Here is a 25383-nt window from a genome sequence, read left to right as displayed (position 1 = left end):
AACAGCAAGTGCAATGCCAAGGAAACATTTGCTGAACTGACAAGCATGGCAACGCTGGTGTGAGGAATATGCTTTCTGCAAAATGGGAAGCAGAGTAAAAAAGAGATTTCACTGGGAACAAGGGACTTTTCAGAAATTCCCCAAAACAGTGCTTCAGGTTGGCTTGATCCCATAAGCTAAGTTTAGTTTGGTCCTCGGGGTGAATTTTCCACAAAAATCTCCAAGAACTGTGATGAATGGGAAAAGGAACACATGAATCTTTTTTACTTGCACTGGTATTTCCACTGCCATCCAGAGGAAGGTTTTTCACATCCACTGAGCATTTAAGAGAGGTAAAAAAAATACAGATTCATGTGAGTCTGGAGAGAGGACTATGTGAAAGGTACAAACCCAATGCTTTTTAGAAGGACTTTTGGCTGTGCAATCCCCGTGATTCACAAGGAACTGCATGGTCTTTGGTTACTTTCCTCATTTTATGGAGGACAAAGCAAATCTCTCATAAATGAAGCAGCGTGGTTCAAATTCTATATTAAAACCCCTCAACTTTGACAATCATATGCCCACACTCAGGCTCCAAAAACACTCTCATGTTACAACACTGCCAGTGTCATCACTCCAGAAGCAAATGAGAAGTTACTGCATAACTTCCCAGTGATCCAGAGCAAGGAGACAATCGTTGAAACAGCAAGAACTGGAACTGTGTGCTTAGGTACGGACAGCAAACCAAGTGAAAAAACCTAAATCAAATGAAAACAAACAAAAAACCCTTGAGAAGCCTACAAAAACACCCTGCAGGCTATGCTACTACTCTCTTCCTTGTAGTGATGTGCTCAAGGTTAGGCCATGGTGACATCGTGCAGGTTTCCATAATAAATTAATTGGCAGCTGTGCTTTTGTGGGCTGCAAGAGCAGCCTAAGCCACTTTGTTTTGTGACTTCCTAAGGTGCAACTCAGACTCTCCAGAGCAGCTTTACTCCTAGACGATGAGGCTATCCCCAGAGACAGCCAATTTCAGTGCCAGCTGGATTTTAAATGAACCTCTTTAAAGAGCTATTATTAAGACAGGCATTGCTCCCTGTTCCTCACTTTCTACAAATCAGGAAGGATGTGTGTTCCTGTTTGTCCTCTCTGGACAGACCTTCTGCCTGTAAAGAAGTAACAAACAGTGAGAAAGTGGTAAGGAGGGAGGGAAATGGGGAGGACCCTGCAAATGAGCTTTAATTTATTTCAGAAGTGAGTGGTTATCCGTCTGCAGCCTCACAGTCTGAAAGAGAAGTTTGAGCAACTCTTCCATGAACTCACACTGAGTCTGAGAGAGACCACATCCAGTACTCAAAAACACACAGCTGAGCCCCTCCACTGCTCCTCCAGCAATTCCTGTCAGTGAATGTACTGCTGACAAAGCCAGGACTCTGGTACTTAGGCACAGCTGCTATTAGCTGTATCTTCCCCTCATCTCATAGAAGCTTGAAGGGAGCCACGGGCTGAAAAGCAGCAGCACTGCAAGTTGTGTCCACCCACTCAATAAACTAACAGCCATTTTTTATGCAAGTATTGCAGCTCAGCAGTTGTACTATGGAATCTCACTAAGTATGAGACTTCCTTAATTTAGAAAAACTGCATACTATGTCAACTACTTAAAATTTTGGTGTGCAGCAGAAAATGTTTTGAGTCAACAGTCTGAAAAGTATATTCTTGTTTGATTTTACAGCATGTTTAATGTTTTCAAGACGAGACTTAAGGAGATGTAGTATCAGATTTGAAATCTTCTCTGTTGAATCTTTTATTATTTTCAGACTATGCAACATGGTTTAGTTGATTTTTTAAAAAATTAAAATCAAAAAACATGTTTCACAGTTGAGGTTTCATCGGTTTCATCATATTCACAGTACTTACACGTGTACCTAAGTTTCAATCAGTCAAGCCTACTGCAATCAAAAGGACAAGAGGGTGTTAAAAAGGTAAGTGTGCCCTGAAGTGTTGTCCTGAAGAAGAATTAGACACAACTATGTATTAGGTGTCTCTAAAGTAGGTCTTTCATGTCTACTAAATACAGATCACAATATACATTGTGTATCAAAGGGTAGGCAAGAGCTACGTGTCTTGAGGAAGAAGACTGAACAGAGAAGAACTGAAAGCCTCTGGGCATAAGATGTGATTGTTTTATTAGAAGGAAGATTATCACGTAGAGGCCAAGGATAAAGTTGAAACTTGAAAGTAATATGAGTCAGGGAAGCTGTTCCAGATGGCAGAGCCATGTGGGATGTGACTACACCATCTACTGTAGAAATAAAAAGGAAGAAATGAATACTTAGTGTTGTGAGAGCATATAGCACTGACAGTAAAATAAGAAAGAACTGAGAGCAGTAGAAGGAAATTAAAGGCAGAGTGATGAAATGAGTCCTTCAGAAATTCTGAAGTGCAGCAACACCACTTCAGTCAGCCAATACAAAAAAGGCTCAGTCACATTGCTTCAGATAAACCCAAACATCTCAGTTTCAGTGCCTGTCCAGAGCACATTTTCTCAGCCTTTGAGTCTGACATACCATGTCAAACCATGTGGGCAGCTTCTCAGGAGAATCTCCAAGCATGCATGAAGGAATAGCTGATTACCAGTATCCCACTATTGCTGATTCCACCCTTAGTGTTACATCCAACATCACGAGTGAGTTAGACAGAATTATATAACATGGAGTCTTGGGCAACATAAGGCAACTTAATAGAATTTTTTAAAGGTGAAAATTAGGCCGAATGTTATAAGACATTTTAACAATTCCTTGAGGGAAGTGGAGGAAGCCATGAGGTCCTGGACATTGGGAACTTAATAAGGCAAACACCTTAAAAAGGCATTGCAGTGACCTGTCCCATCCTGTCAGGAAAACATACGTGACATGAAGCACATAAATAGGTCTTCTGCACCTCTTACTTCAATGCAGACAAGAGGTACATGAAAATAAAGCAAAAATAATGATAGACAAGCTAATAGACAAAGATCTGAAACAGATTCAGATATTATTTGCAGGTTGTAAATTCCCTTTGATTTTCAACCAGAAGTTAGAGGTGTTCTTCCTGGACTAATTAGTCTGTTCACTGTACAACAGCCCAGGATACTATCCATTATCATCCAAAATAACTGCAGGGATAAGTGGATTTGGAAGCCAAGGTACACACTGTCTGAAACCTCCATTCTCCACACAAACATACACATGCACATGATGAATTCTTTGGTTTGGAGAGTCCTTTTGTTAAATTTATGTACTCAAATGCACAGCCAAAATGGGCTTTCACTACAAACCTAAATCCACAGCAGTAATAGTAAGTTCAACACAAGAGATTCTTATTAAAATGGCAAAGAAGTATGTTACATTTAAATCACCCCTGAAAATTATTTCAGACACATGTATGATCTTGAATTTCTTTACTGAAAGCCTAACCTTAAGTCTATCAAGGCAATAAAAAGACTTGGGAGACTTAAAAGGTGACTTTAAGCTACAGTATTTTTCCATTATTGATGTTTTTCCAATCATGTTCGTTCCTGGTCATGGCTTCTCCATTTCAAAACAACTGAACTCTTAACCTACCTAAACCAACATTTTTGAAAAAAAACTGACCTGAATGAAAGTAACTTAAGAGTCTTTGTCTTCCCATAACTCTCTTTGTAGAAGACACAGAGCCTGTGGTCAGTTGGCTACTTGTTTACCTGTCTCTTTATCCCAGTGAAAGGATTTTTCTACAAACACTCCTTATTTAAAAAAAAAACAAACAAAACACCAACAATCTGGAAATCTCTCTTGCAAAGGATAAACTTGTTCTTCCAGGGCATAAGATTAATCTGATTGCTTTAAACTCCCCTGGCTTTATCTGGGTGTGTAAATGAGACATCTAACTGCTACAGCCATGTACGTCAACCTGCCAGACACAAAGCAGTGCTAAAAACCATCCTGCAACTCTTGCATATCTTTCATACTGATTCTTTCAGCCTTGAGGATGTTTTCTTGGTTAGTCAACTTTAAATCTATCTGTTGTATATACAGTATTATTTAAAAGCAGCACTCAAGCGTACAAGATAAACATGTGCTCCACTGAGTTACTAAACAAGAGATAATAAATTTGCATCCCTGTGAATGTACTACTACCATGCAGCTGCCTCCAATGTACAGAACAATACAAAACCATAGTGCTGTGCCAAGTAAGTGAGAGGGCTCCTGCAGAAAAAGGCCAGTGTTCTAGAGGCACAAACAGAGCTCTGCAAGGGAAAAACTCACCTGTCATTGAAAACAGGGCCTGCCAGACATTAAATGTGTATATTGAGGACAAAGAGAGATTTTTTTTCATGAGAACAGGAAGGCTCTTGCACTTGGTGTACATGGGGAGAAGCTTCACAGTTTCATGGAAAGAGGGCAGCTCTCAATTTGCATTCACTACAGAAGTAAAATGTGAACAGCGTGAAGGGGAAGGAGCACAAGAGCTTTGCCAAAGGTTTCAGGAAAGATTCAGAGCTCCTTGTGGCAGAGGAATCCAGCACTGTACAGAAGAGTGAAAACATCCCAGGAACATGAGAAAGTCTTGTTTCAAGCAGCCAGAAACAAAAAGACCTCCAGGATTTTGAATAGCAAATTTAACCAGAGCCCTTCTAACAACATATCCCAAATAACAGAGAGTAGGATTTGTGCTCTGCTATCCCTCTGCATTTAGCCATCTCCGCACCATCTTCCCTCTGGTGTCCTTCAGCAGCCCAGCCTTGCTCCACATCCTGCCATGCTGGCCTGGCATCTAGGCAAGGACTGCCACAGTCCTCTGGAAGCAGAGGTGGGACTCACTGCTGGCCACCATCAAGGAGAGCTGCCAAGGGCAGAGCGTGGCTGTCTCTTTCCCTTCAATGTCAGAAGTAGCTCATGCCTCTCACCTCCCCTGCCTGTTGAATTTAGCAACAACAAAAATAACTGTAGGAATTTAATTGTCTTTGAGACTTTTGCTTCCTGTAAGATTTGGTGGGAATTAGCCAAAACAATGTTACAGGGAGGTGAGGGAGGAAAGAAATGGGGATGGACAATCAAATAGGCATCACCACTACCACACACACCTCATGTCCTTGGAATCCAGACTAAAAACACCCAGGCTCTAGAGCAGAAAAACTCATGAAAACATTTCATAATGCTTTAGCAAGGAGTGATATCAGTATCATTATCTGCATTTTATGGCTGCAGCACTGACTGGCCACGACATGCCTCAAGTCACCCATCAGATAACTGTTCCTTCTGGCTCTGCCAATGTGTCTTCTGACTGCAAGTCAGTACCTTACCAGTGGAGTCATCCCAAACCACAGGCTGCACAGGAGGAAAGGGCTGCAGGAGTTAATATACTAAGACCTAAACATCAACGATTCCCATTGCAGAGAGGAAAAAATTACAAAGATACGATAAAAACCATGAAATGCAATTCTCTGTCAAAAAGGCAAGACTGGTCTCTAACAGGTTCAGTGCACTCGAACTGTAGATGCACTTAATGAAAAGGTAACATAAGACAAAAATGACTGTGTGATTGCTTAAATTAAGAACGAAAGCAGAATCCCAAAGAAGACTAAACAAGAGAGAAGGTAGGATCTGAAACTGCAGCTTTCTGATTGGGCATCTTCTCAAACTCCTGGGGGCCCCACTCTTTAAAAACCCAAAATGTTTCCTCTGCTCTTCAAATCCAGCTACATGCAGCACTATTAAACCAAACTTTACCAAAGCTGAATTTCTACCATTTTCCTTTGCTCCCTTTGCATGTAAAAGGATGAAGTAATTAATAGGTGCTCAAGAATAATGCAAATGTTTCCTTATTTATTTAAAAAATATCCCTTATTCCTTAGGTTTCAAATTATTCATATCAGAATTAATTCTTATTAAAGGAAGAATGCTCCTATTGTTATAAGGTAAATAAAAAAAAATTAGAAAATAAGAAGATTGGCATTATTGAATTTACTTTTTATTGAAAGAAGTGATATGGAAGTGCAGCGCAAATTGTTGGTTTATTTCTCTAATTGCATACCCTTCTCTGTATCTCCTCCTCACTGTTTTCAGGTAAAGATCAAAGATACAATTTATTTCCTATTCCACCATACAACTTAAGTCAAATAATGCCCACCAAGTCATGATCTCTGCCATGAGTCTCTTACCTGATTCCAGCCTATCTGATATCTGTGTGCTGGAAAGGCCTCAAACTGCATTTCATAAACTATCCCATACTGATGCTATGACTAGTCTTAAGCCTGATGGTCCTCACAGGCAATTGCATTTCTAGTGACAACCACTGCCTGAGCTGAAAGGTTTTGCAGTGTTTGTTTTGAGTTGCTGCATTGCTACCACTACAAGTTACTGCATATTAATGAAATAGCAAAAGAAGTACCATGCTAGGATGTCAGGACACAGCCTTGCCCTCATTTTGTGACCTCCCCCATAGAGGTATCAAATTCTACTTCCTGGACTACCTTCAAACTGGATTAAAATAAATCAAGTGAAAGAATGCTGTCAGAAAGGAAAGACTTAAGAATACATGGGAACAGTTTTCCAAATGAATGCTCTTCTCACTCTGCTACAAACATGTCCACATCCAGTCTGATCAGGTAGGCTGGGTTAGAGCCACATGTAGCATTTTGAGGGTCACACACTGTTTAGATGAGGCAGAGGTCTGACTAAGAGCCATGAGAAAGCCTCCTACAGTCTCTGTTCCAGTAAGACGGTTTACAGACAAACAATCAGCAATCTGCAACTCCACATCCCCCACACCATCTTTGCCAAAACAGAAATGGAAAGTACAAAAAAAACTCCATAGAACCAAGAAGAGATGCTTTAATATGACAAATTTTTTCTAAACCAAATCACTTGGGTTTTCCAGCACAATACAGGCAATGAGACCAAACTCATCTGAGTGCAGTCTCAGTTTCAGCTACACTGGTAATGCCAGCTTTGCACAAACACAATCAAACAGTTTGTTGTGCTCTTTGCAACATTTTGAAGTCCTGGAGAAACATGTAAATAGAAATGCCTTCACTGAGCTTAAGTGCATTGCACTTAAAATGCTTAAAAAAGCCTTAAAATGCTAATCATAACTCAATTAAGGACTATTTATCCTACTTCCAATTGCTTTCCCAAAGAAGCAATCACCAGTGCTTTACATGTTACCTTTAGCACTGGTCTCATCAGACAAGCAGGTTTGTGTTGGCATGGTGGTTTCCCTCTTTGACCGAGGATAAACACCATTCCCTACTGCTTCAAGGCTCCAGCCCTGACACGTCAGACAGCTTTAAAATCATGCACAAGTTAACAAGCAGGCTCAGGGCTCAAGCCTGTAAGAGAAAAAACAGCTACTTCAGGTCTACAATGGGGCCTTGGGGTGCAAACACTGGGATTCGTTCCCTGCCACTAGTAGTCCAGTGCTCTTTCTCCTGCTGCTCCCCACTTTGAATTTCAGTGCAGTCATTTCAGTGAACAAAGCTCTCCCTGCTCTTTCAGAACATTTTTATGCACTTAATTGGTGCAGATCTGGGAGCAAATTGAAAATTGCCAGTCCAAAACTGACCAAGGAGCAGCATTAAATCTGGAATTCGGATTGAGTTGTCCTGTTATGAGGCTCCTGGCAAGCTCTTACTAGGCAGCTTGACAGAAACTTGATTGCAACTAAGTCATGATTTAAAACTGGTGAAATACCTGCACTGCAGTGAAAAATCATGTACACACTGATTTCATGTGTGGTTTATACAAAACAGACTTCCTCTAGAAAATGCAGAGTACAGCTCATTCTGAATCTACTCTGTCTAATACATGCGCCAGGGGGTGCAGAGCCAGCACACATCCGTTTGCAGGAACAAAACACATCCCTCTAGTACTAGACACACTGAGCCAGTGTTTACACACTGATCTGCTAACAAGGAGACCCGGGAATTCCAGAACACAAGATTTATATTTATTGCTATTTTACATTGCCACAGAATGAGCCAAGTTTGGGCACTTTAAATGATGAGGACTGCTACTGCACATTCCCTTATCAGTCTTTCACACAACTGCGTTACTGAAGCATCCTGATAAGAATGTCTAAAATGTCTGCTATGTTTTAAAACAGCAAACTCTTCCTTTTCAGCTCTGACCCAGCCATTTCAGTCAACAAAGCTCTTAATAGTTTTTCAAAATACTTTCTACTCACTTAATGGTTGAGATCATACTGACTGTCTTAGAAACTGCAACTCCCTAAAATAATACAGCACAGCTATTTATTCATGGCTTGACATGATATTTTGAGTACTACTATTTCACAACATGGAATGAAACATGAACATCCATCTTTTGACGAGATCCAAGTATCACACTTCAGAACATCATACACAGAACATTAACGCACCTTTTAAACGAAGAAAATCAGGAAACTGTGCAACTAAAAGGACCAACTTGCCAAACCCAGCATATGTTTTTGCACTTGCTTTTCCATTCCCAGGCTCTCTCAGATCAATGTATATATAGATAGGCATGCGTGTATGTGTGTATACATACGCATTTGCTCTCAACCACATCTCCCAGAAAGTGCCAGTCAGAGGAAGAACAGTCAGGGAGTAAAAAGCCACTTCTACTATAATGAGTGAAAACACTTTTATTTGTTGTCATTTTGGGATTGTCCAGGTCTTTTTTGATTGTTTCTTCTAAAATCTCTCTTCAGTAAGATTACTCAATGTCTTTGAAAAAATATTTGATAGAAAACTTAGCTGGAATTGAATGTTAAAATACCAAATTATGAAAATCACCTATCCCTGCACTCATTTCACCCTGGGAAGGAAGAATGGAGTGGTGGAGTGGAAAAAAAAACAGCTAAATCGCAAGGTTTCACGATCTAATTCAATGTGCCAGCCCATTTTTCTGCCAGTCCTGCACATATAAACAGGATAAAAAGCAGAAAGTCTAAGTTCTTTGCACTTTTATTCCTCAGTTTCACCATATCTGGTTGTCTGCCTTGATACTTCTGTCCCTCACACAATGCCCCAAACTCCCTCAGGGCTCCAGAGCAGAGAACCAGGAAAGTTATTTACATGCAACAGCATGCAACATTCACATGCAGCAGAGCAGGACAAGACACCCAGCAGGATGTGTTTTTTTGAGAGCAAGGAGGCTACAGGCTATGAGCTGCTCCAGATCCTCCCAACCTCTCAGTACCTTCACTGCAGTCCCAGCCAGTGAGTGATCAAGGCTGAGTGATGCTTGACAGCACGTACAGTGAGACTGCAGGCACTACCTGTGCTGGCTGCACAGCCGCTGGGTTTGTGCTGAGCGGGCTCAGGCATCCAGAGGGTACACTGCAGGGCAAGGCTGTACAGACACACTTGTTCCACTCTCACCAGTGTCAGGCAGAACCCTGCTCAGCCTGATTAGCATAATCAGAGAAGATGTAAGGAGAGAAGCGGGGCTAATTAGCCCGAGCAAAGCACCTTGTCAGCTTGGGAATCTCTGCACAGGGCTTGGATGCACAAATAGATGCACCCATCGTGACTGAGCCTTTCTTACTCCCTGCAGTCAGCAGGTATTTCATTATGGAAGGAACTACTTCCTGCTGAAAAAATGTGTCTTGTCATGTGAGAGCAGTGGGGTGATTCCTCAGTTCCTAATGCTGCTTTTTTGAAGCAAAGAACTGCAGAGATCGTATATATCAGTACATTATGCTTTCTCCCATTGCAATATGCTTAGACAGACACTCAACACTCTTCCTGTGCATGATCTTTTTTGAGGGAAGAGGATCTTCTTATGGTTGCTGTGTATTTGTTTATTTCTATTTCCATGTATAGCATGCTAGGTAGCTGAAAACGAGAGGAAGAACACAATGCTGAGAATAGTTTCACTACTTCACTGTACCTTCCCCATCTCAAAATACTCTCCAGATGGAAAGAGTTTATTTGGAAGTAAGCAAGCAGAAGGCTGACTGAAGAAAAGTGATAATTGCATTAGAATAATAACAACAAGAAAACCCAGAGCTAATGAAGCCTGACGGCTTCATTTAATTTAAGAAGAGACTTCACCCTGTAATGAAGACATATAAAGCTCTACAGCTCACTCACCCTTTCTGTGGAGCAGCAGGACTGCTTACTAAGCCAAATCCCTTCAGCTGAACTGGTTTGACTGGTCAATGATAGCAAGAAGGAAGTGCTTGTACTTATATCTCCTTGACAGCTCTGCAGGTTATCCCTCAGGTTGAATAAAGATAGTTATACAAATGTTTTAATGGTTCTGGTAAAAGTAAAAAGGATCCTGGTGATTTGCACTGTGCAATTAACAGACATGTCTTAACTCAGAAATATGTTACGAGGACCTTCCCATTTCAAAAGGCAGCAGTACATGACTGAGAGACAAAGAGACATTATTTTATCATCCCTTTTCCTTGTAAGAAGCTGATTCTTTAACAAAGTTGCTTGCAGAGCAGAGTTTTACCAAAAAAAAACCAAAAAACCAAACAAAAAAATAAACAAGCAAACAAAAAATACTCCTTTCTAACAATGTAAAATAGGCCCAAAACATTTTAACTGTGAATATGAAAAGTGTCAACTCCTCCAGTGCCCCTTCTGTTGCTCCACCCTGAGTGTCAAACTCCCTTTTACTTCACCAGAGGTTCATGTTACCTGAAGTTTCTTTTTGTCAGCTATTTGCATCAGAAATTTGCATCAATAAATCAAGCTGTTGAGAAGACAAGTTTTATCTGCCAGAGAGACAAACTCCTGGGAGCTGAAGGCTTAAAGCACAATTTGCCAACTGCTTCCATTAAGGACACCTCTGTTGCAAGGAATTTTCACAGCTCTGTTTGCAAATGTACTCCTGTCTGGGAAGCCAACCCACATTTTGCCCAGTTTCTTTCAACTGGCACAGCTTTTGTAATGTTTTAGCAGGATTCACTGCAGTCCAAACGTTGGAAGTGAGACAAAGGGAATTTATAAATTACCACCCCAATTCTGACTGAAAGTTGCCTGGCACAGAAAACCACAAATGTTCCACCCCTCATCTAATGCAGCTCTCGCTCCCCAAACATATTTCTTCTATTACTATTGCAATAACTTGGTAATAAGTTGCACTACTGCAGTAAATTTTATTTGCCATAGGGAGGGAGGGTTTTTCTTTTATTTAAGAGCTGGCCAGGAAAACTCATTAGAAATAAATAAAAAACCAGTTATCTCTGGTTTCTTTAGTCTGTCTCTAATTCTGACACCTCAACAGGAAAAGAAGCTAAAGGCAATCTTGTCAACTTGCTTATCTTCTTCCTCTTGACCTTTGTGCCATCAGGTGCCTCTGAAACATTCATCAGTGTCTGTAGCTGGAAACAGCAAAGCTGATTAACAACAAGAAACATAAAACTCACTGAGAAGGAAACCTGATAGCATCAATACAGCCAGTCTGAATAACAGTATCTGATAGTCCTTCCCAAAATATGCATCCAGGGTCAACATGCCTAGCAGGCTGCAAACAAACGTGAAATAAATATGAATGAACAAGTTCAGAATAATATTCCGCTACAAAAGGTTCATGATTCCTCTTAACTGACCTACCACTATCAGCAGCCTTTGCTTTTGAATGCATGCTCCAAACAGAAAATGAGAAAAAACTTCCTCTCTAGGAGAGCTTAATTTATATTCTCTTCTTGCTTCTGCTGCTGCCACAAACATTATCAGCTTTGAGAGAAGCATTGGCAGGTTATGAGATACTGTTAGGGTCATCATGGGCGCAGCAAACCAGCTCACCAGTGATGCTAACTATCACACCAGCACAAGAAAGAGGCAGTGAAACACAAGAAGAAAATCAGAAAAAATTCTCACAGGCGTAAGACACCTGTGTTTTGATCAGCTTCACCCCAGATACAACCTGCAAATAGTAGGGCAGCTTTCTCGCCATGCAAAGGCTGGGCTTGATTCCCAATGCTTCTTCTTGGTTTCACTGGAAGTCTCTTGGACCAAGCAGAGTTGCCAGCAAGGATCAGAAATTCCTCCAGCTGGCACCACGAAGTTAAAGATAAGGAACCATAAGCTACAGTGCTGAACTACAGGAGATGCTTTTTGTGGTCTCATGGACCACACTGGTACTGTGATTATTAACAAAGGCATTATTCACCTGCCTGCCTTGCTGCATTTACTCGCTCCAATGCACTGTGCACTAGGACTGCCTGGACTTCTCTAATGCCAAATCATGAAACAAAGCTGACAGCAAAAAGCTGGGGCAGCAGTTAAAGTGACTGCCAAAGAGAAATCTGTTTGCTCAGGCAAAAGCTGTTCTCAGTCCAAACATGGGAGTCATAATCTTACAGCCATTTGCTTGGAAGACAATGAAGGGAATGCAGAACAGACTGGGAAACTACAGCTTGCCTCAGTAGAGAAGAGAACAATCTTTATGCCCAGATTTCTTTGCTCTGCAGGGTAAGTTTTACAAAGCTGACAACCAGTAGCAACATGTAGTGGCCTTGGGCGTCATGCCTGCCTATCAAAGACTTGGATTTTAGCCCTGGAGAAATTACAGCTTCTCACTTCTCTGGAACCTACACTGGACAAGAAGAAAGCAAGAGAGTAATGAATGATCTAACTAAAAATTATTTTAATACATGGATTGCATACTATAAGCCATAAACTCAGGAGAACAGTGAGAACTGGGAGGAGATGAGGAGAAGGAAAACATCATGTATTGACAGGAACACCATAGCCACAGATGACAGAAGACAACCAGCTGGGGCTGCTACAACAGCAAAGTTATCTACTGGAGTGGTAGGGGCTGGCACACTGAATGGAAAGTATGGGTCCAGCAGATAAGCTCTGGAGACAAAAGAGGAAGCTCAGTAGCTCAGGCTGGAAAAGACAGTGGGGAAAGGACAACTTAGGAAGTCATTAGTTGAGGAGGCAGCCAGCAGTAATGCAGAGAAGAGAAAGGTAAATCCAAGGAAGCTGCACAGATGTGACTAAAAAGGTATTTGGTCCTCTGGAGCACTGGTGGCTTACAGCTTGATTGCTGCACATCCTTCTGCAGGACTTGAAGCCACCCTGGCTACTTCTCTGCTGCGTGGCAGGTGCAAGCTGTCCCACCTGCTGTCCCTAGGTATCCATACACTGATCATGCAAGGGATCCTGCACCAACAAAACAGCTCAGCTGCTGCCAGCTGCCAAAGCCAGTTTGCCATCCTTGCAGCCTGAGGATAGCTGTGGCTTCAAGGCTGGGAGAGGGGGTGAACTGACCCCAATGCACAGAAACGCCCCAGCACCACCCACTCTGCATATGCACAGGCACATCTGTACTGCAGGATTTCTGTGACATCCATTTTAATCCACTATTCAACAGCTGAAGTAAACTGCCAAACTGAAGGCCCAGAGTTATGGTCAGAGACTTTTTGTGAAGCCCCACAAGAGACTCAGACTGTTTCAGCTTCCTCTCCCAAACGACAGCCTTGAGCTGTTCTTGCCTGGCTGCCGGAAGCCTCTGACGTGAAATAAAAGCCAGGAAATATGACTTTCTGAATAAACATTTATTTGGTGAGAAATACTTCTGATTTTTTGGCAGAGAAATGGCAGAAACCTGAAGCCCTATGTATAGCACGCCTGCAGAGAGCAATTTCTATTTAAAGGGAAGCTGCAGCTGTCTGTAGCTCTTAATGAAGAATAATGCCTAGGAATAAATTACTGCTGTTTCTGAGAGACATTTCTTAAATTAAAGTGATTCTTCCCTTTTTCCCTCTCACTGTAAATACCGAGTGGCATGCACCGGGCTGTTGTTCGCAAGAACGGACACACGCAGCTCTGCTCTCTTCTCAGCAGCCTGGTAATTTCCACAGAAAACCACGGAGTGATTTAGCATATGGATACCAAAGTGACACAAATGCAGAGACATCCAGAATCATTAAGTCTGCTTGTGTCAAAGCTTGCTGTCGCCCTTCCAAGGTGTGTAGAGCTCAGAACTGAAACCAGGCATCACTCCCAATCAGGCGTTGAGGCTGCAGGCGTGGGAGATGGCTGCTCACAGAAAACTGCCGGGAAAGGCTCGCTAACCTTCAATTTCCATCACTTGCACAAGCCTCCTCCCCGAGGGGCTGCTGCAGCAGCAGGATGGGCAGGCTGAGAAGGTGATGCTCTGGGGAGAGGGTGTGCCTGGGCTGCAGCCAGCCTGGCCAGGCAGCTCAGGAAGCAGCACTGACATCAGCTCCAGGAGCTGTCGCTCCCAGACCCGTCACAACTCCACGTGCCAGGAAAAACAGCCGGCAGCCAGGGGGGAGTACACAGGAGATAGGACCCAGGGTAAAGGAAGCAAGGAGGGCCAAGGAACAGAAAAAGGAGGCAGCAGCTCAAAAATGGGGTGGAACTGGGGCTAAGCCATACACAACCACAGTCCCCTACGACCCTCATCAGAGCCAGCTCTCACAGCAGCAGGTTCCCACTGAAGGCAGGGCATAGAAAGCCTGTCTGGGCTAGAAGTGGGGATGTTTACTATCCTGCCATCTGCAGTTTGCCCAAAATAACAGTTATAGATATGAGATCAACTAAACACGTTTCTGTTATTGACACATACTGGATTTAGAGATTTATTTTCCATTTCCCACAAACCGTGCCAGAGGTTTTCGCATAAGCACAGAAGAAAAATAATGTGAAGAAACGCCTGCAAGTGAGGAACATGAAGAGTTTATTCATTGCTCCTGTTAGAATGTGTTTGTGCTTGTGTGGCTAGCACTCCAAAAAAGCTGTGGCATATGTTTTCAGGATGGAAAAAAAAGAACTCAGGATACCTACATCCTACCAGAAAATTACAGAACTGTATGCTGGAACACATAAGGTATCCTCTGGCAAGAGTGAACGAGCCTTGTCTTGCTTCACCCTTACTAAAATAAACGTTCCTCCTTAATGAACCCTCCTGACATCCCTTTTTCTCTCCCCAGAAGTGGAATATGGACTTGATTTGTACAAGCACGGCTATTCCAGAAATGCATTTCATCCAAATGAAGAGAGCAGGAAAAAGGAAACAAGAAATTTGTACTGTTTAGTAAACAGGCAGTTTCTAGGTGGATACAAGACACTGGTCCCAGTTTACTGCACCCCTCCCTCCTCACTCCCCCCTTCCCCTGAAATATGCCTGGGTGGCAGAAGGAGGCAGCAGAAGGAAAGAGAAAAGCTACCACTTGCAGTGGGAAAGGTTTGATCATTTTCCTCACATCTTAACATGACAACACCCTGCAAACAGGGGAAGAGAGAGCAATATTTTTCAGCAAAATCACTGTATGCCAGTATTTACTTTCAGGAAAAACACTGCACCTCCTCACCTCTGGTACTCCTGTCTCCCTAAGATGTTAAAGGAAAAAGGAGGAGCCTAGCTGACTACCTCCACCGTGCAGCAGTGTCCTCCAAGCAGAAGCCAGGTGAAGAAGTACACTCTCAAGGAACTGCTAAAAAGCTCTCCATCACCTACAAATGATTCCTCAAAAGGAACCAGTCCTGGATGCCAGGGTAAGAGCAATTCTCAGGAACACTTTTTCCCATCCATACCTGGTGAGAAGAGTGCTGCTTTTTCTGCACAAACCCAGGCCTCCTGAGTGTAATCAGGGTTTTGGCACCGAAATAGCAGAACATCACACTGTGCTTTAAGTGGGGTGATTTTAAACTGTTTAGGAGGGCAGAATGTAATGATCACACTGACAGCATCTTCAACAGATACTCCATCCCCTGTAATGGCTGATTATTGCCTCTTTCAGTTTATCTGGCTGATCTGGCCACACCACATACCTTACAGGACCCGGGGAATGCTCTTCTTCAGGTGAGGTGCTGCTGCTGCTGCAATCAGTGGAGGTGATTGCAACACCTTGAACAAACACCTCCTGTTATCCCAACAGCTCTGCATGCTAGGATTTTTTTTTATTATTTTTATTTCTTTTAAGGCCGTCCTCTCCTGTTCTAGAATGCCAGCATGCAAAGTAAACTCTTGTGATTTTAAAGAAGTGTGGGAATAAGCTGATAGGGCCACATCTGCTTGGGTACATAGACAGTGAGAAGCTCCACATCTCAGAGGCCCCTGATTCATCTTAATGAGCCAGCAACTTGGCAGCTTAGTGGTATCTATTCCAAATGTTGGTTTTGTTAACTATTTCACTGTAGACGAAAGCAGGTGGGAAAGGCAAGAAATGATGAAAAGTTTTCACTGTCTTCTCTAATACTTATTTTGCAACTGGCTCTTAGGAAAGCAGCATCACTTAGACTCTGTCTCAATCTGCTTCCCAAAGCCTGAACCCAAAGGGAAACGCAGAGCAAAGAAGTTCATCCAACTTTGAGGGAGCCAGAAAGCATGACAGAAAATATATTTATATTTACTATATTAATGGAAAGTGCACAAACTAGCTTGCTCAAACTGGAAGAATCTGCAGTTTGTTTATCACTACTTACATCTTGAAGGACCACTGCATACTTTGGGAGTAAGAATTAATAACTTGCCTAACTTGGAAATCCCCAAGGTTCTTTCTTAAGAAAAAAAATAAAGATTATTCTAAAACCTGGCAGGCAGAGAACTCTTGTTTTCCTCTTTTTGTGAGGATGTTTATATTTGATCTGCATGTTTGCCCATTTTAACCCAGAAAAGCAGAGGGCTTCATAAGAAAAACAATGAACATAAAAAAATATTCATGCCTTCTCTTTAGCCATCTCTCATGGGAACATTTTCTTTTATTAATACCACAGCTGAATCAAGGTCTCAGTTGAGTGACTGTGTTTGCCTCAGAAAGGTGTGCTACTCCAATTCCCATGAACACAAACCTCTGAGAGGAGCATTTGTATTGGAAATACTCAAACTAATATAACAAACTGACCAACAGGAGTTTGGAATACCAGGCAGAAATAACTACATTTGCATTCCTCTAATTTGAAAGTGGTCAAATAATTTCAACCATTGTCCAAGCACACATAAACTTTTGAATCTGACCTGCAGATTCATGAACTGCTATCCACAGTATTTTTCATTCTTGTTAGGCTACACAGTCACATGGCCTTCCAATGCGAGCTCATAAATTTAACTAAAAAGCAATGACAAATAACTGTAGCAGTCCAAGGAAAAGAAACCCACCATCTTTCCTTAGATAGCATTAATCTTCCTTTAAACCCATTAAAAGGAAAAAAAAATAAGGAAAAAAAAAGAAAAAAAAAAAAAAAGCAAGAGGGAAAGAAATTCAAGTCTGTGGTGCTCAGTACATCACAGCAACACAGGGAAGAGACCAAATGCTACAGGGCAGATAGTACCTCCCAAAAGGCACAACTGGAAGTATTTGTTATCACTGCTAGGAACTCACAACATTCACTATGATCTTCTTCAGGGAATTCTTGATTATCCTTTAGCATGAAGGTTTTTCAGAAGCTGCTGGATTGTTCACAGGTCCTCACTGGCTTTCCTCTTTCAAATAAAGTAAGGTAGAGCTGTAAAACAAAAGCAAAACCTAGTAAGAAAGAAAGCAAGGAACAAAAAGAGGAATATTCACAGAGCTGTTTAACAAATGAACAACTGACTCTTATATCTCCTTGAAGAAAATGCATTTTTAATGAGCTCCCAAGATGGAGATTCCAATGCAGAGTGAGTGTATGGCAAACACTGATCTAGGATATGAAAAGTCACTTGCCTTGTACATTTATTACAAAAAATTAAAACCCAGTTCAGAATTGCTGAAGCAGATACATAATTAAAATAATTCTTGGATACTTCTGTTGCTGTAACATGAGAAAGAAAGAACTACTTGGAGCTGCTGTTAAGAAAAGTGTCAGCAAACAAAGTCCACAATGTGCAGAAAGATCAATGAACTCCTCTAAGGAAATGCAAACACCTATCTATTTTCATGGTTATCTGCAATATTTTAAGAGAAGAGTACTGAATCAAAAAATACACACACACACATATTCTTGCTGTTTCTCAGAAGGAAGGATTTTTCATTCGAGATTTTTAACACTGTGTGGTTCTTCCATTGATTTTTGACAAAATTTCATTGTGGACCAACTCTTTTTTTTTTAAATCTACTACACAGATCAGACTACCCTCAGCCTTTTTATTGGGGGCTGAGAAAACCGCTGGGTTTCATTTTTATGTGAACCCCACACAGAATACTTAAAATAGAGTGTATGTTTTCACAGGCCCCAAATTGAGCATTTTTTCCTTGAGCCAGGTTCCCATGGTCTCCTTGTGCTTCCTAAATTCTTATTTTCACTTTGTGCCACCAACATTTCCTATCTCCTTAATGTAAGGCTTAAACATTTCACATGTCACTTCAGGATTTGTGCACAGGGATCCCATCCTGAAAGCCTTATGGTGTCCTTGAACCAAAAACAAGTGCAGGACAAAACTCTACACCTTAGACAGTGCAAACTCTCTTCACGTGTTGGAAGAAACAAAGCAATCTAGAAAATTTTTCATTTGACCTATCAAGCATCTGGTTTAGGACAGAATGATTCACTCTAGAAAGGTCTGGTTCTCTCCATAAAGTGAGTCTAGACACTGAGCTCAGATTAGATGGCTACATATGAATGCAGATGAATCTCACATTATGTGAAGGCAGGAAACAAGTCAGACAGATGGACAAGTGCAGCTCTTGGGTGAAGAGTAGAGGGAAGACATCGCAATGATAAAAAAGGTTGCTATTCAAAAGAAGTTTACACCTATGACTCTTTTAGTTGAACATACAAAGCATCAACAACAAAACCTTCCAAAGCCCAAAGATCCAGTTTTGGTGCAAGACAACTCTGGATTTACTGGCTAAGGCTAAGCCCCCATGGAGCAGTGTCTATAAACCTGCATCCAGCTGCCTGGGATTGGGCACCTGGCAATGATGATGATGATGGTGACCACTAGTCTCAAGGGACATGTGTCTTTGTCCTCTCCCTGCTGACCACAGCAATGCCAAGATACCCATTACAAAAATCTTCCCAGTTTAAGACACAGCAGTTTCTTAGGAACTTCAACCCCTGTGTGACAGAGGCACCGCTACCTCAAGAGCCTTCAGATACTCAGGCTCTGACTGCACTTCCAAGACTTTGATCAACAGCTTCTCTCCTCTACTGAAGTGGGACTCCACTGCTTATCTGATGGAAAAACACACCATCAGACATGGTCTCACAAGATTTTTAACTTTAGAAAGCAGACTGAAGAGAGAAAAATAACGCACATCTATTTAAAGAAATCCCTTGAAACCTTGCTGAAAATCAAACCAATTTATTTTCCAGCCATTTATTTTTTCTTAAATGACAAGAATCTCACAATTAAAAAACTCCATCTCAGCTTGAAATACTCAAATCATTTTGCTTGTAAGTGTTAAAATGAAAGATTTCAGCATTTGTAAATTATTTATGGGGTTTTTTTCCCAATAATTTGGCAACCCTAAAAGTTGCAATTTTTAATCCTTATCTCTTGTCATTCAGCATTCAGGGGAACCTTCAAATGGAGTCCAAATGACGATGAGAAAATATTTAACATTTCCAACAAAAATAAATGGCTTCCAATTATTTTTAGTAAGAGCAGAGAAGTTTACTCCTTGAAAACTCCTGCTTGGATAGGCTCTTGTGAGCCTCTCTGGAGAGTCAGCTGTGCGTAACCCTGGGCTGACACCCACCACACTCAGGAACTAAGTCCTTCCACTAACTTCAACAAGGGGGATTAAGATTTTGGTTCTGTTCAAGCTAGCCAGGCTCCAATTACCCAAACCAGGGCTTTGATCACTGAATCAGGAGCGAGGCTGCCTGCCAGCCATGGAGTGATCTTGCTGCCAGCCTGGAATGTGTCTTGCAGACCCCAGCACAGGGACACAGAAACAAGCAGCACCTGTGCAATACAGTGCAGTGGGGGTACTCTGAGGCAGATATCTTGCCCACGCGCTCACATTTCACAGGAAAGATGACATGAAGCAAGGTTAGTTTACACCTGAGGCAAAAAAAGGGCAAGAGACCACCTATTTACCGTAGGGTGCCTTTGTACTATGCACACAGCCAGTTATTATGGAGCAGATGATGCACAGCAAATTCACAAGCTAGTTTAATTTGCTACAACTTGCTCACTTGACCTTACCCAGAGGCACTTGACTCTGTAAGGGCCAAGGCATGTCTGCCTGCTAATGTTCCCAGGCACTTTATGCTTAAGATTTAAAGATGTCATTGCACAAAATTCAGCATGCATGGAGAGATGCTGCTTCTTGAAGCACACCCCTCACCTGAAGAGCAAAGCACTCAGTCCCTAATTGGGATAATTTTTTTTTGCTATGCAGATCTGATGGGCTCTGATGACATGCTCTTCATGGACTATGTAAAACAGTCATAACTTGGAGGGACCAGCAGAGAAAGCTGGTTTGCAGTACAATCAGGTCTTAACCAGACTTTGTGACTGAAGTTGCAATGTGATCAACAAATCATTACCGCACACACGGTTACCGATCACATCTCCGCTATAAATGGGACGCGTTACCAAGGAAGCTGCTTCCCATGGTCCCACAGCATTTCGGTTACTCAAATATCACAGCACAGCCCTGTCTTTGAGAGCTAAAAAGGACACAGTGCTGACAGATTAGAAGTGTAATTGAGACATGAACAGATCTCAAATCAAAGAACATGGAAGTACTTCTCGGGGGTATTTTGAAACTAAAATTGGACCCCAGGGCAATCAACAAGTAAGGACTGTAGTACAAGAGAGCAACTGCAAATTGGCAAAACCTGAAAACCAGAAGTTGGCTCCGTGCAATATCCTGTACTTATTCCAAGAAAAGGTCATGCTCTCCCATCTTGCTTTGAAGATCAGGCAGTGAGAGATTACTATTTTACTAGTTCTTTCCTGCAGGTTTTTAATTGTCATCCCTTGCTCTTTTGCATGACATAATTTGGTTTCCCTAATTCACAAATCGGCATAAGCTAATAAAACTGTTTAAGAGACGGCAGCCTTGTGCCCAAGTTGTTTCATTGTTCGCTATTATCCCTCAACTAATCCTTCAACTCAAATAAAACCATAATTCATTTCCTGCTTTATTCTCCCTCTACATGAAATAGTTTTAGACAGGTTCAATCCTGCCTCACCACAAATGGGAAAGGTGAGGTTGTATCTTCCTGGAGTGTGCATGATTTCAATTACCTAATGTGTGTATCATCTATCATGTCAGGAAAAAAACTTCTAAATTATTTTTAACACTTTTAGCTGACTTTACACAATGAGGAAATATTCTAATGGAAATTAAAAAAATCCAAAACCACAAACCAACCAAGGATCTACTATCCTTTAGATTTCAAGTTAATAAAAGCTTCTCTACACCAGCCATGCCAAACTTTGCCCATCTGAAAATCTTCTGACATTTTGTCTTATTGTACAAAGGCTGGTGCTGATGTTCTGTTAGTGTAAAAATTACTTAAATCCCAATTATGCCTACTTTAATGCTATGGTGAAGCAGTACCACCTTAGGACAGAAGAGGCTTAGTTTGCATAAAACAGGCAGGCATCACTCTGATTTCTGTTTAGCACCCATTCCTCATCTGATGTTGATCCTCCACGGCTTTGTCATGTAAACAAACATTTCCCACGGCTTTGCATGTGGTCCACAGTGAAATGCCTAACTTCACAAGGTGTTACACCCACTTTTTGCACGGTGTATAACTGTATCTGGGTGCATGGGAACAGTAAATCAAGTGTTAGCACTTTGCATATCCTGCAGGTCCTAAACCAGAAAAACAGGATGCAGATCACAGGGCTCAGACTAGGAAGCAATCCATCCTGCCCCACAATTTGTAGCAGAGGGAAGAACATCTACGTTGCCTTCCCCATCTCTTGAACATGAGACATCCCAGCCCAGCACATCTTTCCTGTGTAAAAAACCATCTCCAACATGAGTGCTTACTGAGAGGGAAAATGCAGGACAGGAACATCTACCTGGGAACAGTGCAGACATGGGAGCTGCACGTGGGGTTGAAAAGGCAAGGCTGAGGCTCACACCCTCCAGTGCAGGAGCCACAGCTGAAGATGGTCACTGACTCTGCACAACTAACGTTAGCTGTGAGTCATCTAGAAATCAAGATTTAATCTAAAGACCATTATTCATCATTGCTTCACCCACAGCAGGTAATTTTAACGACTACAGGCTCAGGTAAATCACTCCTCATTTTAGCATCAGCCTAGGCAAACAGACTGAGAGTTTTCAGCCATACTCACTGGACTCATCTGCCCTTCCAAACCTCCTCATCTGGAAACCATAGAGCCAGCTTTGCTCTCAGTCATCTCCACTGCTCTTGTTACCCATTCCCTAACCTCAACACCTTTGAACAAGTGATGGGAAAACAAATGAAGGTCTATCACCACAGCTGTACTTAGGAAAAAATGCAGAACAGCTCAAGTTCACACTCTCCAATTACATGATGCCCAACAACAATACAAACACAAATCTAACTAGGACTTCAGAGACATCACTTTTACACAAGCAACAGCAATCACAACCATACTCCTTATTTCTACTTCACTAATATCCAGTTTATTAAAAAAGATTTGAGGTTAGACTGTGCTTAGTGTGCTTCTCTTAGTGGGCTTAATTTCTAAGCTCCATGTGATTTTTCCCCAGAAAGAGAGTGCAGCATAAGGTATTAAAATAAAATAGCAAGTCAAGAGGTGGGCTGTGGGTGCAACACACAGTGCCACCAGGTGAAAATTAAGAGGAACCTGTTCAGGTTGTTTTGTCTAAGCAGCAACAGTGCAGACCCATAAGAAGAGAAATACCTCACAAATACCTCCTATCAGATGTCAATTATGTACTTAATAAAAATACATCACCTTATTCACATCAGCATCCCCTATCTGCCACTTTTTCATGGCCATCAAAGCAGGCATACTGGTGGGGGGGGAAGTTTCAATACATATCTACATTCCTCTTAGGATGCCAACTTTCTTCATTCTCATACAGAGGTTTAAAGTAGATACAACTCTATTGCCTGCGTGTTTGTTACACAGTCATTTCTACAGGTCTTTTGAGCAGAAGAGACTGACAAAAGAATGCAAATGGACTATAATAATTCAGGCTGAGAGCCAGTAATTTTGAACAGATATAAGCAATAAAAATAACCACTCTGGATGCTTCTGTCACACGACATAAATATTTCTCTTTTTCTTTTATGGAAGCAATTATGCAAAAAATGCAGCTCAGCCCTGAGTGGAGACAATGAGCCTCCTGCATATTTGAAGAACTGCAGCTCCCTGTTAACTTGCTACAGATGAGAGCCTTCACAACATGTACAGACACCTCTCATACGATGGTCACTGCTCTCCTGCAAAGATGGTGTTGAAGGGAGAATCCAAATGATGTGAGTTGCAAACAGTAGCAGCACCAAAAGCAATGGCTGATATTCTGTTTAATTGCAGTATTTTAAGTAGCCAGAGACAAAATCTCCTGAAGAAGATTGTTAATGCTACAACCCAGAAAACCAGAGAACAGGCTTGATCTCTGGTGGCAGCAGTAATTCCACGAGATGCCCACAGCACCAACTCCATGGTGCCAATAAGATTTGAGTTTGGGCCATGGCCTTTGCCTCCCTGGGTTCAGCACAGGTGCCCAGAGCTGTTCATCTGCTACTCACACAAAGTTTTCAGGCAGCAGCTTCCCCATCTCCTCTACCTGTGCAGGACCCGACTGACACCAGCTGCCAGGCTGGGGGGACACCCATGGGGCAGGCACAAACAATGCCACCACGTGAGCTGCGCTTCCTTAGGAAACCAGCCCAGAACGCACCCTTAACCTTCTCCCCGCTTCCAGTGCCGCCACGTCTTCTGCGCTGCTGATGCAACGTGATACAGGGCTGGAAAACAAAGGCACTATTGACTAACTTTTTTGCAGGATTAAGATGACTGTGCTGGCTTACAACAAAGATTTCAACGATTTCGACACCGAGCGCTAAGTAACAGGAACACGGCTTGGCAGTAATTCCAGAGATTACCTGTTGAAACATTAATGACAAACATCTTTTGATGTGGGCTGCTTTATGTGGTGCAAAAGGCAGCACTGTAATTATACATTTCCTTTCTATGAATCTAGTATTTAGCAGTACAGCATTACTGGGGGGGTGGTGAGCACATGTAAGTTTGTGCACGTGTGTGAGAGACAGGAAACACTCCACAGCTGAGCCTGCAATTTACCAGGGTGGCTGCACGTAGTAAATCAGCAACAGGGGAGCTCAGCCATTTCATTCATCCTGCACCAAGCAGAGGGCTGAAACAATTGCCACGCTTAAGACAAATGTCAGCGTGAGTCATACCAGCCGGAGCGCAAACATGTTTGTGTCGGGTGAGTCAGAATATCACATCCTGAATTCACAAATCTTCCTATAAATAATAATTTCTGAAATTGTTGCATTTCTTTAATACAATGCAATTTTAAGTATGATGCCAAATCCATAAAGGCTTTTTTGACTACAAAGAAAATGTTTTTTTTTCTCCTATTCCCTTCTGCTTTTTATTGCGTACATCTACCTACAGTAGTAGGTTGTCCACAGTACCTGAAGTGGAAATTGAATTGATTCATACTTAGGAAAATGCAAGCATGGCTCAAAATAGGCCCCTGTCTCCCATAAAAAAAAAAAACTAAATACAATCAGTAGGACCTTTCACTTAGTGGATAAGCTTTCTACATCTTTTCTGGTGCCATAATTCTGACAAGCTTTAGCACGTTCAGCATTCAGAGAAAAGGAACATCATGTTGGTATGAGACACAGCAGCTGAGAAAAGGGGTGAGAAATGCTGGAGAAGTGGTGAGAGAGGCCAGGGCAGCATGGTGCATGTGAGCAAGGAGGGACTAAAGCACTGTCCCTGCTTCAGGGAGTGCTCAGCCTCAATACAGCGTGCAGAGATCATTCCTCCCCACGAATGCAAACATACCTGGTGACAAAATTAATGCACTGTAATAATTGGCAGTGCTTATCCTTGACTGCCTCTAATTCAGGAAAGTATCTGAATCAGAAGTTATGCAAGTGCCTTTTGAAATAGGACTGAACTCCAGGATATGACCAAATTTATGCAGGAGAGTCCTGATAGAAGATACGTGTCATGTCTGTGAGCAAGGGGGGAAAAAGTGTTTTGGGTAAGGTTTTTGGGGGAGGTGTTTCTAACTTGATTTTCAGCTGGGAATTTATTCTCATCTTACATGAAAGGGAATTCATACTCATACAAATCTCCTTACATCAAATCAAGACAGTCTTGCTTTCTTCTAATTGTTTTGTGGAATAACCACTCAGAAGTTCATTTCTGTTATCTTTCTCAAGCAAAATAAAAGACCTTTTAGAAAAATTTTATTGCTAAAACAATGAAATCCTCCTGGGAATGACTTAGTTATGGAAATCAAGTGACAGTTTCTTTTATCTAGCCAAGCAGCAAGTCTGCATTT

At 41.9% G+C, this 25383-nt stretch overlaps 1 protein-coding gene across 10 annotated transcripts in view; it reads right to left on the bottom strand.

The window, feature by feature from the left end:
- Positions 1 to 25383, bottom strand: part of ATXN1 (ataxin 1) — a 280012-nt gene that overhangs the window by 69786 nt on the left and 184843 nt on the right. For all 10 annotated transcript variants that reach the window (XM_056483719.1, XM_056483721.1, XM_056483716.1 and 7 more), the window contains one exon: positions 17302 to 17425. The gene's annotated coding sequence lies outside the window, so the exon portion shown is untranslated. The remainder of the gene's footprint in view (positions 1 to 17301; positions 17426 to 25383) is intronic.

This window comes from Oenanthe melanoleuca, chromosome 2 (genome assembly GCF_029582105.1).
Source record: "Oenanthe melanoleuca isolate GR-GAL-2019-014 chromosome 2, OMel1.0, whole genome shotgun sequence".
Taxonomy (NCBI): Eukaryota; Metazoa; Chordata; class Aves; order Passeriformes; family Muscicapidae; genus Oenanthe; species Oenanthe melanoleuca.
Note: the sequence above shows the minus strand (reverse complement) of the source record. Positions and strands in the feature narration are given on the sequence as shown.